This window comes from Myxine glutinosa, chromosome 2, assembly GCF_964187855.1.
Source record: "Myxine glutinosa chromosome 2, kmMyxGlut1.1, whole genome shotgun sequence".
NCBI lineage: Eukaryota > Metazoa > Chordata > Myxini > Myxiniformes > Myxinidae > Myxine > Myxine glutinosa.
The window spans coordinates 149,757,384-149,774,582 of record NC_136262.1 but is presented as its reverse complement, the minus strand read 5'-3'; the positions used below and the strand labels follow the sequence as shown (position 1 = coordinate 149,774,582).

The following is a 17,199-nucleotide window of genomic DNA, read 5'->3' as shown; positions in this document are numbered from 1 at the left end:
TTCAATCCCACTCCTCCCTCCAGGTCTTTAAAACAGCTGTTCACCACCATCTCTTATCGTCCCACATCGAAAACCTTGATCTTTTCTACCCCCGGTAATTCACCCCAGAGTCCTTGCAGTGTTCATATGTTTTAATCCTCTCCCACCTCCCCCCAAGTCCTCCCGATGTCCCTGCTCTCAAATGTTGTGTTTGTGTTCCCCCTCTTCCCCCTCTCTTTTGTGTCCTTCCCCCTCTCTCCCCATCTTGTCTGCCGCTCCCCTTGTTTTTTGTGTTTTGTGTGTCGGTTTGTCTTTTTGTGTGATTAATGTTAGCTCTTTCACGAGCCTCGATCTTGTATACAAAAAAAAATAAAAAAAAATAAAAAAAATAATACATTAATCAAAATGTAAGTATTTAAACGGAAATTTAACGTAATTAGTGGTGTTGGCTGGAAATTTTGGCAAATTATTTTCATTTACACTCCTATGCACGTTTATGTGAATTGAATGTTCATTAAACTGGGTATGTTGGCCATGATAACATAGTGTGCGGCAGACTGACATATGTTCCGATATATTTCCACCTCTCTCTCTCTAGACTAGTCAAATTTCTGGGAAACGTGAATTCATGAGGCATTTTTGAGTAAAAGCAAGCAAACCACTTTTTCTGGGGTAGTTTTTCGTGCTGAATACGAATCTGTTGTTTGCCAAGCCCAAAAATGCGTAATTAGGTCACTAATCAAGGTCAAAGGTCAATGAGTGCAAAATTCAAAATTTTTGAAAAAATGTTTTATTTTACATCACCTATCTGTACATTTCAATTATTTTACAGTATTTTGTCTGGTAAGGTTACTACAGCTTTTCACAATTATGAAAGTAAAGGGAATTGTGAAGGGAAAAAATCAGATTTTTGTGAATATATCCGTAATGAAGCAACTTTTCGTTTTTTGACATACTGTTTTAATTCACTTGAATTGTTGCCTTAAATACCATCAGTGAAGTGGTTTACCTGAGTCCTATATAATAGCAAGATTGTTTTCTACACTAAATGTCAATATTTGACTAATTAGCCACTTAATTAAGGCTAACGGTCACAAGGCGCAAAGTGCACTTACATGGCACAAGGCGCAAAATGCACTTCATGGCAAACATGTTTGGAGTGCAGGCAGTTGATCATTATCACATGTATTCTTAATTAATCCTGAATCAATTGCAGTCTGTCAGACTGATTGGCTGGAAGGAGGAGCCATCCAGGGGAATGCCAATTAGCTTAACTGTGTAAGCTCTGACCCCCCCCCCCCCCCCCCCCTACTTTGGCCTGTTTCGACATGGTGTTTCACTGGCATTGCACTTGCAGGCCTCAGTGCAGAACTGTTTCCCCCACTTCCGACAAGAGCAACTATCAGAACTGCAACCTTTCTTGCAACCACACTGAGTAAGTTCTCGGCATCCCTTTGGAATTGACGGTAAAGTTGTAAGAACCGGTGACAACTTGTCATCAACGAGTTTCCATCCACAATCAGTCGGCGGTGGCAGATCTGTCATTGGATTACTGGCCTCTCTCCAAATGAAACTTTGGTAGTTTGCACGCTCTATGTGGAACTTTGCTGCATCACTAGATGGAGGTAGGGTCTCCGTTGCATGGCATTTGTTGAACAGTTTAATGCGGGCTTGATTACAGTTCTCAGATGGTTCCTTGTAGATATGGCAAATGAACTTTTCAGCATCTTCTGTGACCTTCTTTGATGGTGTCGGAAACTTGCCAAGATCTTGAAGCAGACTGTTGTGTTCAAGGAAGATATCCCATTCTGTTTTCTTTGAGTGTCCTGAGAAAAATGAAACCGTATCGCATCCTGTCAACGCATGAAATGCTGGTAAAGTCTCATAGACATGATCAGCAAGTCCAAGTTCCGACTTTATGTCATGCACAGGAACATACTTCCGTTTCTTAATTGTTCCTGCTCTCATCCAAAGTTTTACGCAAGACATTTTACTGAAGTTGGCAAGCAACAGCACCAACACATCTGTGTCACGCGCTGCGACCACAATGTTTGGTGCATCGGCATGAAGGCAGTGTACAATCATTCTGGTATCTGCTTCCTCGTGATTGCTTTGTAGCAAAGTAGTGTTCATTGCAGGATCTGAACTCTGGACTTCTGTTTCAGAAGCGAAACCTCCACCAACAACAACCACTTTTTCAGGGGGTGCCGCTGCCAGGAGTGCATTCGACAGGAACTGAGCAAGCTCTGTCTTGTTTTCAGTTGATGCGAGAAAGTCAGGCCATTTGTTGGGGAGTGGCACATCTCTATCTTCAATCAGGCGACGAACTGGCCTTGACTTCTTCGTACGTTTGACCCTAGTTCCAACTTTGATTGAAATGTCTCTGTATCGATCGAAGGTAACATCAATTCGGCTGTAAGCCCGGCCTTGCCAGAAAATGAACTTTACAAATTCGTCTGCATAATCACCAAAGGTGTTCGCCGTGTTAGGTTTTCCAAGTGACATAACTGCAGCTTGCCCATCAATGATCAAACAGGAAGGCCCATAAAAGGCGATTTCTGAGGGGCATGATACACTCCTGATAAGAATGTCAAATAAAATAGCCTTAACACCCGTTCTAAGTTCGCCAGATGTATCAACAATGCTGATTGGCACCTTCATCAGTTCATGGTTAAGTATTCTAGCCAGTTCAACTGGTCTTCCAGCTCTGTACGCTGCAATTAGTCTCTGCAAAAAGTTTCTGTCTGCTTTTGTGGTTTCGATCTTTCCATTGGCTTTCTTGGTTCCTATTTCATAGAGTGAGGAAAACGTGGGAGCCTTCACCTTCGGAAGTCGATCTCGGAAATCAGTTGATTTTTCAACAAGTCTCACTTTGACAAAGTTTTCCACCTGCTGCTGCCCTAATGTTTTTGCGTTCAGCAGTGACTCTTCTATTTCAGAAGTTGCAACATCTTTTGTTGCGCAGTTAAGGAGGTTTGGTCGACTAGAAGATTCCTCAGCAAATACTTTGAATCGCAGGAGACTTTGAAGTATGAGTTCTTCGTCGCAGTTGTCACGTTTAGTGCGGGATGAGTTGGCTTCATTATGGACGTAACCAGTGTCCACTCCAACATTCATCATTTCATACGTCTGCATTGAAATGCATGTCCTGTGGTTGTACGAGCGAGTCCATCTTGCCAGGGCTGAATTTGTTTTGGTTATTCCGATGATTCCACCCCTCTTTTTCCCTACACCATTAAGCCATTCCAGGCTATGATCTGGATCTACTTGGTTGAATCTTTGGTCCGACCCTTTCACAACAAAGTTGCCAAGAAGGAACTCCTCCTCCACTTCTGGTGGGAGCTGATGCATCTGTGACAGGTAAACACAGCCCCATCTTGCGTAATTCACGTGATCGTATCGGAAGAAGAATGGCAACATTTCTCGGAATGATTCCAAGTGTAGCGTCCACAACCCTTCTCTCTGTGCCCCGAACGAATGCAAGCAGTATAGTCACCATCCTTAGGTATTCCCACCAGAACTTGAAGTTTGGATCTGTCTGTCGATTTTCAACGAAGACTGCGAGATATTGCCGAAAGGTCTCAGAACCCACGATGTCCAGTAAAGTGTCAAACTCTTTGTTAGCTAGTGAATTCTCCAGTGTTTGGCATGTTTTGGGATCTTGACTCTGCAGATTGTTTTTGAATTGCAGAATCAAGATTAGCCAAGTTAATTTGCCAAGTTAATTAATTTAATCAATTAATCAATTAATCAATTAATTAATCAATCAAATCAATCAAATCAAATCAATCAAATCAATTAATCAATCAATTAATTAATTAATTAATTAATCAAAATTAATCAATTAATCAATCAATTAATCAAATCAATTAATCAATTAATTAATTAATCAAGTTAATTTGCCAAGCTTGCCAAGTTAATTTGTGTGCCCTCATTGCTTTTGCGTAAGATTTTCCGTCTTTAACCTTGTCAGCCGAATTTGGCCCAAGTAAACCACTTTCAACCCACAGCTCATGTATACCAGAATCTTCTGTATGTTGCCCTAGCACTTTCAAAAAATTCATAGTGATATGTAACCCACCTAGTCTTGGAATTAGGGTATCTCTGAAGTCGGGCACTGACCATTTCAGCTCCATCAGTTGGGGATACAACCCCTGATCAACTGTTATCACAGCGTAGCGGTTATTCAGGGCCCTTGCGACATGTAGTGCCCTGCGCACCATGGTGTTCAAAGTGGAATGTTCATGAGCTGGGGCTAGTATGATTGGCATATAGCCAATGGTAGTTTTGGGTGGTTCCTCCTTAGTGCTGTGCAACTGGTTGAACGTGGTCCGGAATATCTTTCGCTTTCTCCTTGGCGAGATGCTAAGAATGCCATGTCCCGATGTTCACTGTCTTGAAGAGCACTGCCAGTATCTTTCTCCCTAAGAAACCATCCTGTTTCAACCTCACCAAACTCGGGAATGAGGGTATCCTTGTTGATGTATACCTCATGGATCTTTTCAACTGCTGTTGGTATATCCAACGTTGACGTATTGGATGGTTTGATGTCTCCAAGACCGCTTTCAGCAGATGGCCCCCTCTGCCAGGCAGCTAACTGAGTAGCGTGAAATGTATTTTTGCCATCTAGGGTAGAGTCATTGATGTCAATATTGTCGCCAGAAAAATTGCACAAATCGTCCCGAAACCAGGTTGCTGGTAACAACTGCCCCAGTTTCTTGATCAAGCGCTTTCAGAGTGTTTTCAGCCATGGCAGTGTCATACCTAAGAACCCGGTTATAGCTGATTATGTGCCCAGCATTATGGAATAGCTCAACTAATTTCTTTGATCGAGTTGACTGGTGCAGCGTCATACCCATTCCAACGGGTTTAGGCGGTGCCTTCTTGTCTCCACATACACCATATGACCATGTCTTGGTCCAATGCTAAGGACCCTTGTCTTCTTCACCCAACCAGTTTCAGACATCTCACTTTCGTCAAACTCAGCATCGACACTACTTTGGCCTCCAAGCAAGATATCACAAACATGAGTACAGATGGTGGTACACTTGCCAACTCTGCTTTTTCGCTTACATCGCAACCTTCGAATGCAGGATGTGACATGATATCACTGCGGAGTTGCAGAGCAACGTGCACTAAAGACAGAAAATGATCATCCTGTTGTCTAAATATGGGAATATAGTCTGCACTGTTCTGACCGCACACCATTTCTGAAAGAGGTATGTGACTGAAATGTCGTGGAAGAAGCAAAGTTTGTTTCTCTGAAGGCGCCAAATTTCTTAGCACAAGAAATTCATAAATGTCCCCAATGCAATTCGACAAAGTTTCTTTAAAAGTCCCCAGTCTACTAAGATACGATGTAGGAATTGTGCCGTCGCAACTCACTGGCTAACTCTTTGTACCTCTCGAACACTGCAGATAGTTCAAATACGTGCCCTTTCTCAGCAGAGTGACGCAGCTCTTGACACAACCATGATATCGCCATGTCTGCTGATTTGCTTTCAGTTTCCGCCCTTTTGACATCCCTAAAGAATTTACTAAGACAGTTAACATGGTAACATGCCTCAGCTGAGATTAAATCATTCTCATTTGCAGTACGGACTAAGATGTTACGTACAATTTTAGCTTTTTCCGTAATTTCATTACTCATTTTGAAGGTTGTGACACGACTTGTCTTCTGCTTCTTGTCAAAGTTCTGGCAGAACATACACAATGTCCAGTTCATCTTAGTAGTACTACTGCGTAAAAACGGACATGCTTCAGCCGAAACACTCTTTCTTTCAGGATCTTTTTCGTTTTTCGATTGTTCCTTGGCTAGCTTAGCATTTATTTTCCCTTGTGTGTGTATGCAGAGTAACATAACATAGCTATGCCATTTAAGTTTGGGGAGACTTTCTGGAGGCTCTGCAAAGAGAGTCGAAAGCCTGTCCACGGCTGATCGAAATTCATAGTGTCTAAGTTTGCATCGGAGCTCGGTCGCCTCTCTGATGGCAGCAATACCCTGGTTTGTCTGGTTGAAAATCGTATCTTTGACCTGGCTAGTTCCCTGACAAATGATACAAAGTTCAAACGACACATCCTCACGCATAGGGGATGTAAAATAAAGCATTTTTTCAAAAATTTTGAATTTTGCACTCATTGACCTTTGACCTTGATTAGTGACCTAATTACGCATTTTTGGGCTTGGCAAACAACAGATTCATATTCAGCATGAAAAACTACCCCAGAAAAAGTGGTTTGCTTGCTTTTAGACTCAAACAATGCCTCAATCATTCTAGTAAAGTCACATTTTCAGATTTTTTGACTAGGCTACTCTGTCTGTCTCTTATAAAGTACACAAAATGTATTTTACAGATATAATTTTTCGTAAAGTCAATATTTACCGGAAAGGAATCATTGGGAGCTGGAATTTAATTATCATTGGATCAGAAGGATTTGTGTTTGTGGTCGTGGCGTGGGGATTGCAGTAGGTGGAGCTAAACATGCGCTTCAGCCCTCAGTTCTGCTGTTAAACTTCGTTGACGCGGCTAACATAACCTTGTTTACCCTCTTTGGAAAGGTAATGCGGAATTGGTCCTGAACGTGGAACGCATGTTTAGACTTGTTTGATGATATGTTCGTTAGTAGATTCGCACGTTTTTTCTGCACCACGGGGTTAATTATGCTGTTATTATTTAATACTAGCAGAAGTACTCGGCATTGCCGGGCGGGGGAGGGGAGGGGGGAGGGAGGGGGAAGGGGAAGGGGAGGGGAGGGGGAAGGGAAGGGGAGGGGGAAGGGAGGGAGGGGGAAGGGAGGGAGGAGAGGGGAAGGGGAGGGGAAGGGGCGGAGGGGAGGGGAAGGGGAATGGGAGGGGAAAGGGGAGGGGAAGGGGAGGGGAGGAGAGGGGGGAGCAGAGAAGAGGGGGGCAGCAGAGAAGAGGGGGAGGGGGGGAGCAGAGAAGAGGGGGGGAGGGGGAGCAGAGAAGAGGGGGGGAGGGGAGAAGAGAGGGGAAGGGGAGGGGAGAAGAGGGGGAAGGGGAGGGGAGAAGAGGGGGAGAGGGAGGAGAGGGGGGAGCAGAGAAGAGGGGGGGAGGGAGAGAGAAGAGGGGGAGGGGAAGAGAGGGGGGAGCAGAGAAGAGGGGGAGGGGAGAAGAGGGGGGGAGGGGAGGGAGAAGAGGGGGGGAGGGAGAAGGGAGGGGGGAGGGGAGAAGAGAGGGGGAGGGAGAGAGAGTGGGGGAGGGGAGAAGAGGGGAAGGGGAGGGGAGGAGAGGGGGGAGCAGAGAAGAGGGGGAGGGGAGAAGAGGGGGGAGGGGAGGGGAGAAGAGGGGGGGAGGGAGAAGGGAGGGAGGGAGGGGAGAAGAGGAGGGGGAGGGAGAAGAGGAGGGGGAGGGGAGAAGAGGGGGGGAGGAGAAGAGGAGGGGAGGGAGAAGGGAGGGGGGAGGGAGAAGGGAGGGGGAGGGGAGAAGAAGGAGGGGAGGGGGAGGGGAGAAGAGGGGCGGAGGGAGGAGGGAGGGGGAGAGGGAGGGGGAGAGGAGAGGGAGGGGGTAGGGAGGAGAGGGGGAGGGGTAGGGGAGGGAGAGGGGGAGAGGGGGGAGGGGATGGAGGGAGGGGGAGGAGGGACGGGGAGGGGGAGGGGGGAGGGATGGGAGGGGAGAGGGGTGGGAGGGGGGAAGGGGAGGATGGGAGAGGGGTGGGAGGGGGAGCGGCAGGAGAGGGGTGGGAGGGGGGAGGGCAGGAGGGGGAGGGGAGGGGTTAGGAGGGAAGGCGGAGGGTAGGGATATAGATGGTTACTGGCAATTCATCACATCCACAAATGACGTAATCCACACAATTTATGTACTTTACATAACGTTAATAGGAATACATGGCCGTGTCGATGGGAAATACAGTTTGTTTGAAATAAATCACAAATATCAGATGAAAGTTTTTAAAATTTAGAACTATTCTCACTCAGAGTTAAACAGCACCGCAACATTACGCGGTTGCTTCAGCGTTTTCTGTGAATTATATGTCATCATTGTGAGATTTTTTTGTATTTTTTTTTTTGAAATGAGATTTTTATATTTAAAAAAACGGCAAAAAAGCATCAGAACAGCTGTGAAAAAGCATCAAAACAGCAGTGAAAAAGCATCAGAACAGCAGTAAAAAGCATCAAAACAGCAACAATTGTCCGGTGATTTTTCAAACACCGCAGCTAAATATGTCAGAGTAATTAACTATTTTCCTTCGTGCCTTTTTTTGTGTTTTTTTTAATACACATAAATACATAAAATCACATAAAATACACATAAATACACATAAAAATCAGATCAGAATCAGAATCAGAATCGATATTCTCACAAACATCACAACACACCAGACACGTAGTTAATTATGCAGTGCTTCCTTGTAAACAATGTTCTTTGTCTTTCCTTGTTCGAATAGGATGTATAGATTGTTCTCTTGTCCTACCCGACTACATCCTACGTATAGTTGGCCATGGGAGAAGCACGGGGAATCAAGGTTCAGTCCGACCACCTTGAGAGATTGTCCTTGCGCCTTGTTGATGGTCATGGCAAAGCTGAGCCGTACGGGGAATTGGAGCCTTTTGAACTCGAATGGCAGATCAGATGGTATGATTGGTATCCTCGGAATGAAGACCTGTTCCCCGTTATAGTTTCCCGTAAGTATGTTGGCCTCAATTACGTGAGGCATCAACTTTTTGATAGCCAGTCGTGTGCCGTTGCACAGTTTTGGAGGATCGATATTTCTCAGGAGCATGATTGGAGCACCTTCCTTTAGATGGAGTATGTGGGGAGGCACACCTGGAGGCTGTAGCGAATTGAGGAACTCTACCGGGTAATGGACAGTTTCGTGGTCGTTTTGGATTGAGTCGACAGATCGGTAAGTTCTTAGATCCCCAGGAATAGTCTGCAGAAGATCCAAATTGATTTTGTCCACTGCATCGTTCTTTGGGGCTAGAATTGCCCTTTCACAGAGCCAGGAGTGATTTCGGTAGTTGGCGGGGATGTTGGGGAAGACGTTCGCCTTGAGTTCGTCAGCCGTGGTAACATTGTTGCCGCATGGTACGATGTCCAGTCCATCTTCAGGGCACGTCTCCAAATCTCCGTTTCCGATCTGTAACAGCTTCGCTGAAAAGGCACCTGCAGCTACATCTCCATGAAGGGTGACACTCATGTTTGTGCTGAGTTTCAACTTCGTCACTTTTGACCATAGAGGAGATGCCTTTATACAGGAACGAAGTTCATCTGCCTTGGTCCCGCGTGGTATGACAGGCAGGGTCTGTCGGAAATCCCCTGCCATCAGAAGAGTAATGCCTCCCATGACAGTCTGATCGTTTCGAATATCTTGCAGTGTGCGGTCAACTGCCTCCAGTGCAACTCTGTGAGACATTGTGCACTCGTCCCAGACAATGAGTTGGCATTGCCGAAATACCTCTGCGACAGCCGATGACTTGGAGATGTTGCACATTGGCTGCTCCGTGTTAGTGAGGTTGAGGGGGAGCTTGAAGGTTGAGTGGGCGGTCCGGCCCCCGGGGAGAAGAGTGGCAGCAATTCCGGAAGAGGCAACAGCCAGAGCAATCATCTTTTTCTGCCTGATTTTTGACAGGAGGAGGTTCATAAGGAACGTTTTTCCAGTGCCTCCAGGTGCGTCCAGAAAGAACAATCTACCTTCAGAAGAGTGTATGCTCGCCAGGACTTGCATGTAGATCTGTTCTTGCTCCACTGTCAGTCTTGGCTCGTTTTCATTGATGTAGTTTTCCAACTCTTGTGCGTTATATGAAGTCTCTCGGAGTACTTCCCGAGCCAGGTGATTCTGTTGTTGTCGCTGTGTTACAGGAAGGCCAATGACCTCCAGCGAATGTCCTCCAAGAGAAAGCAGTTTGTCTTCTATGAGTACTAAGGCTTCATTGTAGATCGCATCGGAGTAGTCTGCTTCAGCATGAACCTGTCTTGCCCTGTGGAGAATGTCCTCGCTGAGATCGTCACGATGGTTATTCCACAGTTGTACCGGATTGGAGAGACCGCAAGTTTGTAGCATGATGGCAAAGAGATTTCTCAACAGGGCTGGAGAGCATGAGACTGCTGCTTCTTCTAGAGTGGCATCCCAGTGGCTGTCATCCTCCAGAAGGCCATGCAGGTGGCAGGCTTGGCGGAAGGTGTCGCAAACCTGGCCGTTGAACGTTCTCAGTTCTTGGAAAGAGATGGGTCCTTTGACATGATGGAGTAGAAGGCGCAGGAAGAAGCATTCGAAATTGTTTGGATGTACAGTGTAGACTCGTCCAATTGCATCTGAATGGCGAATGTCGGGATGTCCCACAACTCGTGCTCCTTGTGTACGTCTTTTCCACGTCTTACTGCCAACCACCCAGGTGTAGTACTGTGGGACTTCATTGTAGATGAGTGTTTTGGCTAATTCGTCTTGTTGACACAATTGGAAGAATGCGGTAAGTGTAATATAACTTGGTGGTTCTGCTGCTTTTTGCCTTGCGTTGCCTTCTGTGAAATACACTCTCTGGCCATTCTCAAGATGTACGGAAAGGTGTACAACGGTTGGGTAGCGTTCGTGGATAGGGAAATTGAGAACTCTCCAGATAGCTAGCAGATCTCTAGCAACTACAGACCAATCAGCCTTCTCCCAATTATCAGCAAAGTCATGGAATCCATCATTGCTTCAGATATGAAATCTTTCCTCTTCTCCAATGGCTTGATCTCTGATCATCAATTTGGTTTCAGACCTGGTCACTCTACTCTGGACATGCTGCTTCTGCTTTCTCAACAATGGATGGAGGTCCTCAACGCCAAACAGGAAATTAGAGCTGTCTCCCTTGACATTTCACGTGCCTTCGATACGGTCTGGCACCCTGCTCTGCTCACCAAACTCTCCTCCTTTGGTATCCACGGAAATCTCCACGCATGGCTGGCGGACTTCCTCTCTGGTCGTAGTCAACGTGTGGCCCTGAATGGGTTTCTCTCATCTCCTCTTCCTGTTCAGGCTGGAGTTCCCCAAGGTAGTGTTCTGGGCCCTGTGCTTTTTCTGGTCTTCATCAATGATCTCTCTGACTCTCTTGAAAATCCTCTCTATCTCTTTGCTGACGACTCTACTCTCTGTCGCTCCATTCCTCATCCCTCAGATCGGCAGTCTGCAGCCTCCTCACTCTCTGCAGACCTGGACAAAATCACAGACTGGGCAAACAAATGGAATATGTCTTTCAATCCTGATAAATCTCACACTCTTATGATGTCTCTCCGAAAAGACCGACTGGACAACCCTCCCATCCACTTTCTGAATAATCCTCTCCAAGAAGTTCTGTCACTCAAGCTTTTGGGTCTCACTATTTGCCATGATCTTTCCTGGGAAAACCACATTTCAAATCTGGCCTCCAAAGCCAGTCGCCGACTGGGCATCCTCCGTCGTGCGAAGTCCTTCCTTGGCACACCTGAGCTCCTCACCACATACAAGGCTTTCATCTGCAGCTCTATGGAATACTGCTCTCCCCTCTGGTCTGGTGCTCCTGCCTCACATCTAGCTCGTCTTCACGCTGTTGAAACCAAAGCGTTCAGAATCATTGGAATCTCCCGCGATGAAGCTAACTCCAAGGGCCTTTCACTCACTCACCGCAGGCAGGTTGGTGGTCTTTCCGTCTTCTACCGACTCCTCTCTGGCCTTGCCCCCCCCCAGCTCTCTGGGCTCTGTCCCCCAAATATTCCTACAGGTCGCACAAGATCTGCCTGCAACCCTCTTATGGTTAAACTGCCAAAATCAAGACTTTCTGCTCACCTTCACTCCTTCATTCCTCTTTTCTCCCACCTCTGGAACAAACTCCCTCACTCTCTTCAATCCCACTCCACCCTCCAGGTCTTTAAAACAGCTGTTCACCACCATCTCTTATCCTCCCCCATCCAAAACCTTGATCTTTTGTACCCCCGCTAATTTCGGTCCCCTTGTGTTTTATACCTCTCCCCCCCCCCCCCCTTTCCCACGCCTCCTCCCCCCAAGCCCTCTCCCTCCCACACTTCTCCCTGCTCTCAAATGTTGTGGTTGTGTGCTTCCCCTTCTCTCCCCATCTTGTCTTCCGCTCCCTCTTTTTGTATATTTTGTTTGTCCGGTTGATTTGTTTGTGAAATAAATGTTCGCTCTTTCACGAGCCTCGATTCAGTATACCAAAAAAAATAAAAAAAATAGCTTCGTTACTACTGACGTAACGCCCCAGCTGATATGGCTCGATCTCGTCGTTTTTGTTCCTCTGAAGGCCGAACATCGCCATGTCCGAACCTTTGTTGACGTATTTGCACACGTATTTGATTGATTTCACTGAGTTGCAGAACTCAACATTGAGATGAGCCTTGAACATTTTAGAGAGAAGTGGACAGTATGGTACAATCCATCAGTTGTCAACGTCTATGCTTCTGGTCTCGGAAATTGAAATAGATGTTTCAGATCCACCGCTTTCAGGCTTTCTCCTCCGGTAAAGTGGGTATCCATCCAGACCAGTCTGCGTTTCCTTGAGAAATCCCCCTAGGATATCGCTTGGTGCATTTACCGTCCTTCATACACGGAGACGATGGATTCAGCCGGCCACAAGGGCCATGCACCATCTGCGTTTTGACGATGTTGAACAGCTCTGGATCCTCATCAGGGTTTGGAAGTTCAGCACTGATAAAAGAGTCTACATTGGAAGCGTGGATCTTTTCTTCTAGCCACACCAGAATGTGGGCATGGGGCAGGCCTCGTTTCTGCCATTCAATGGTGTACATGAAGCATCGGACAGTCCCGAAAACTTTGCCCTTCTTAATCGTCTGCATGAGTTCCTTCTGTTTCTGGTGGAATACCCTTGCGACAATGTCATGGCGATGTGTTGGCTGCTGGTTGATCATCAACTCTCGCTTAATTTCTTCCCACTTCGGATTACAGGTGAAGGTAAGGAAAAGGTCATGGCGACCATAATTGCGTACATATGCCATCGCATCCTGGGTCCGCTCGTGCATGTATCGGGGACCTCCGGTGAACGTGGATGGCAAGATGACCAGTTGTCCCATGTTCTGAACATCTCCGTCATTGTTGACAGCATCCCTGAGGTGTGCGTACGATTCTGCCTTCAGTTGACGTTGGTGGAGCCGGATAAAAAGGAGTCTCTCACTTTCGATTTTGGCATACATGTCGACGATGAACTGGTGGAACAGATCACGGCACTGCAGGATATGATTCGTGGAATTCTTTCTGACCATGATGTGGAAGGCATAGAAGTCATTCGCAGATACTTTAGTTCCCCGGCCGCCAGCTTGTTCAACTTCAAAATGATAGCCATCTTGTCCTTTCCAGAAAATCAGAGGGTACTGGAGGGCGTCATAGAATCGGTGAGTCTCCGAAAGCCGCTTCGTGCTGTTGTCGCGAAGATGCAGGACGATGTCGCGATTGTTGTACTGCTCTCCTACCATGAGAACTGCAACGTCATTGTTGACTGGCTCGTTAAACCGACGTTCGTGCTCTCCGTGAGGATGTTTGTCAGCTCGAATTACGACCTTGTAATCAGGTGAAGGCATTCTCTCCAATGTCGACTTGAAGCTGTTGACCAGCGCATTATTTGAGTGGAGCATATCTTGTAAGGCGAGGATTAGTTCAGAGCGTAGGTTGGGGAAGTTCTGTCCTCGTCGGGCAGCTTCTTCTCGGTGGTCACCCATAAAATAGATTTGTAAAAATATCGGTTGCTCACCTGGTTGAGGGTGGATAGAGCCAATGAGGTGGTATACCTGGCCTTGCACCTTGAATGTAGGCATGAATCCTTGCTCGGTGACGACGCGATCTGCTCCAAACGAAGTCATTTGGAACGAAGAGTTGTAATTACGGATTTCCTTCAGGAAGTGTCTGGATTGAGTCGTAGTTGTTTAAGTAGTTCCTTCAAAGGTTCCGGTGGAGATTGGAGAGAAGGCAAAAGGACATTGCCTCCCCTGCAACACATTCCTGGTGTTTCTCCCTTCCATTTCAAGGCATGGCAAAACTGACAGGTGAACGACATGGAGCCAATATCAAGGTTTGAGGGAGTAGTCAGTGTTCGGATTGTAACTGAATGCAGCCTTCTCCCATGCAATGGCCAGCTGCCGTCTGCCTGATGGTTGCCAGTTGTTGAGTCGTTTTTGGCGCTGTTCTTCTGTCTCCTGCTGTCTGGCCCTCGCTACACTTTGTTGATTGGCGTTTAGACGTGCCTCTGTCTCATCTTCTGTCTCTCGCTGTCTGGCCCTCACTACACTTTGTTGATTGGCGTTCAGACATGCCTCTGTCTCATCTTCTGTCTCTCGCTGTCTGGCCCTCGCCAGACATTGTTGATTGGCGTTTAGACGTGCCTCTGTCTCATCTTCTGTCTCTCGCTGTCTGGCCCTCGCCACACGTTGTTGATTAGCGTTCAGACGTGCCTCTGTCTCATCTTCTGTCTCTCGCTGTCTGGCCCTCGCCAGACATTGTTGATTGGCGTTTAGACGTGCCTCTGTCTCATCTTCTGTCTCTCGCTGTCTGGCCCTCGCCACACGTTGTTGATTAGCATTCAGACGTGCCTCTGTCTCATCTTCTGTCTCTCGGGCCAGACATTGTTGATTGGCGTTTAGACGTGCCTCTGTCTCATCTTCTGTCTCTCACTGTCTGAATCTAGAGACACGTTCTTGATTGGCTTGTCGATGGTGAAAAGTACCTTCATCGGCTTCATGGAGTCTGGCTTCATGAATCAGCGATTTTCCTTGCTCGGGAGGTTGAACGTGACAAATTTTATTTTCTTCGGTGCCATTGCCTTTATCACAGTCAGTCTTCCAGTCACTCACTCATAGACAAATTCAAAATACCAAATTCAAAATGCTCGTAGACAAAATACCACGTTTACACGTGGGAAGAAACGACGCAAACGCACGATTGCAACTCTGCGTCGTGTCGTGGGCGTGGCCAACGTGGCCTCATGCTCCCAGGTGATTGGCTAACTCGAGCTCGAGAGAGCCATAATGCGCTACATTATGGCAAAAAATATGGATCTAAAGATGAAAGGGAAAAAAACCTATGTAGTGTGAATGGCAAAGTTCCTCGCTGAAATGTGAAAAAAGGCAATTGCTTTTCGCTCTGAAATACGTGCGAACGCGTAACTGAGTTAATGGCGGCAAGGAACATCACGTGATCGCTCTGAGCGAATCAGCGCGCTGCTCTGCGACCGGTCAGATTCCGTGCATAATATTCCTCGCTGAAATGCGCTGAGGTAAAAATATGGTTTAAAAATATTATGAAATCAATTTTTAGGTCGGCCATGTTCTTACCAGGCTCAATGGCCATGTCTGTGCCAAATATCAAGTACGTGAGCCTCTCTGTTTACTCCTCAGTCACATTTGCTCTACGGCTAGGATACGGCGGCCGTACCCCCCCTAAATTGACAGAAACGTGCGGCAGCCGCAGAGTTTCTGAGGTGGCCTCAGGGTGGCCCTAGGGCGTATGGCTATCTTTTACAGGCCGTAGGGTCTCAGTGGAATTATAGCGCGGAGTTATAACTTTTTTCATTTCTACGTTGGCCGTAGTAATTCGACAAGCCGTAGCCATGGCAACCTGGCTCGAACAACTCTAAATATTTGGTTGAAGTATATATACCCACTCGTTACCGTCCGTCTGGCCGCACGTTCGCCTTAGGGCCCCCCTGCGGTCGCCTTGCGGGCACCTTGAGGCTACCTTGCGTCTGCCTTGAAAATTATTTGGCCGCCGCAGGGACGCCCTAACGTCACCGTGCGACATCAAATCAAAGACCGTACGGCACCCCCACGTTTTCGGTCTCCACAATTTCTAAATACCCCGTGCGGCTACCCGAAAAATAAAAACATATGTGACTGCTACATTGTGTGACCGTGGAAATACTGCGGCCGCCCTATAATTGCTAGTGGCCGTAGATTTTTTAGACCCTACGGCCGCCGAGCCAAATGTGACTGAAGCATTAGGAGTCTATCGGTAACATTACACACACGCACGCACGCACACACACACACACACACACACACACACACACACACACACGCACCCGCACATGCACACACACACACACACACACACACACACACACACACACACACAAACTGTGTTTTATATATATAGATTGTATTGTAAAATGATTAATGACGTCACAATTCAGCTTTGTAGACTTTCTGTTGATTGACACTTTACAATTTTTTTCTGTTGCTGGAACAAAAACATCCATACATACATAGTACATACATACATACATACATACATACATACATGCAATACATACATGCAATACAATTAATACATACATACAATATAATACATGCAATACAATACATACATGCATACAATACAATACATACATACAATACAATACATGCAACACAATGCAGGCAATAGAACACATGCAATGCAATGCAATACATGCAATACAATACAATACAATACAATACATATGGTACATGCAATTCAATACATGCAATACAATACAATACATAAAATACAATACGTGCAATACAATACAATACATGCAATACAATACATGCAATACAATACATACAATACAATACATACAATACAATACATGCAATACAATACAATACATGCAATACAATACATTATACATACATGCAATACAATACGTGCAATACAATGCAATACATGCAATACAATACATACAATACATGCATCCAATACAATACATGCAATACAATAATGAAATACAATACATGCATTACAATACATTATACATACATGCAATACAATACATGCAATACAATACATTATACATACATGCAATACAATACATGCAATGCAATACATTATACATACGTGCAATACAATATATGCAATACAATACATGCAATACAATACATACAATACAATACATGCAATACAATAAATACAATACAATACATGCAATACAATACATGCATACAATACAATACATGCAATACAATACATGCAATACAATACATGCAATGTGTTGTGAAAATATCAATAAATCCACAACTTTGTCCCATAGGTAGGTTTAATTTCAATCAGATCTCTGACATCATCCTGTAAAATACAACCATGCAATACACATATCAGGATCTTGGCATCATATAGAAAGTAACGGTAATATTAGTCAAAGCAAGCTAGCCTAGAATATCAGCGGGTACGTACCGTCCAAGTCTACATGTCATAGAATAATGTCGCAGGAGTGGCCCTTGGTTCGCGGTCGTCCGAGGTCTTATAGACGCGGCACAGCGGTTTA

The 17,199-nt window shown here is 45.9% G+C and overlaps 1 protein-coding gene and 1 pseudogene across 1 annotated transcript in view; one reads left to right on the top strand and one right to left on the bottom strand.

The window, feature by feature from the left end:
• Positions 1–6,346: 6,346 nt before the first annotated feature.
• The window catches only part of LOC137422264 (translocon-associated protein subunit beta-like), a 53,374-nt gene continuing 42,521 nt past the window's right edge, over positions 6,347–17,199 (top strand). Inside the window, exon 1 of the mRNA XM_078771792.1 lies at positions 6,347–6,538. The gene's annotated coding sequence lies outside the window, so the exon portion shown is untranslated. The remainder of the gene's footprint in view (positions 6,539–17,199) is intronic.
• Positions 8,328–13,199, bottom strand: LOC144890804 (uncharacterized; annotated as a pseudogene).